The 823-nt window shown below is 36.2% G+C and overlaps 1 non-coding gene across 1 annotated transcript; it reads left to right on the plus strand.

Annotated features, from left to right (window-relative positions):
* Nucleotides 1-287: 287 nt before the first annotated feature.
* LOC138805110 (U6 spliceosomal RNA) lies at nt 288-391 on the plus strand. Its single transcript, XR_011365442.1, has one exon. It is a non-coding gene; the product is annotated as a U6 spliceosomal RNA (small nuclear RNA).
* Nucleotides 392-823: the final 432 nt, after the last annotated feature.

The following is an 823-nucleotide window of genomic DNA, read 5'->3' on the forward strand; positions in this document are numbered from 1 at the left end:
TGCAGTGTTCATTATGACAGGTGCCTTGTATAGAATAATTGAATTCCTCCTCCTACACATCTCTTGAACAACAAATATCTGGAATTATTTTGTTTTTGACATGCCAATCTTGACTTTCTTCTTAAATGTGTGCTTATGTAAGAAATACATGGTACTAACAGTTTGTTGTATTGCTAAAAAAAAGAAATACATGGTTCTAAAATTTCACAAGAAATCTTTTGAGCTTACTTTTTTTGAATTGTCTAGTTTAAGAAAATCAATTACACTTTACATATAAAAAATGTTCTGTGCTCAATTAGGCAGCAAATATGCTAAAATTGGAACAATACAGAGATTAGCATGGCCCCTGAGCAAGGCTGACACGCAAATTAGTGAAATGTTCCATTTTTGCAACAACAGATGCTGGAGAGTATGTGGCTACAGGGACTCTACTGCATTCTTGGTGGGAGTGTAAACTTGTTCAACCACTTTGGAAAGCAATATGGAGGCTCATCAAAAGACTCCATATAAAGCTCTCCTATGACCCAGCAATCCCACTTTGGGGCATTTACCCAAATGATCACAAACAAGACCATACTAAAACTACCAGCACAAGTATGTTTACTGCAGCATTATTTACAATAGCTGATATAGAGCCAACCCTGATGCCCCTCAGTAGATGAATGGATCAAGAAAATATGGGTGTATATACACAATGGAATTCTATGCCTCCATCAGAAAGAATGGTATCGCCCAATTTGTTAGGAATTGGAAAGTCTTGGGAAAAAAATTTATTAAGTGAAGTAAAACAAGTCCAAAGAAACATAGGTCCCATGGTTTCCCT

Source organism: Dipodomys merriami, unplaced genomic scaffold, assembly GCF_024711535.1.
Source record: "Dipodomys merriami isolate MVZ:Mamm:240054 unplaced genomic scaffold, mDipMer1.0.p SCAF_3855, whole genome shotgun sequence".
Classification (NCBI taxonomy): Eukaryota; Metazoa; Chordata; class Mammalia; order Rodentia; family Heteromyidae; genus Dipodomys; species Dipodomys merriami.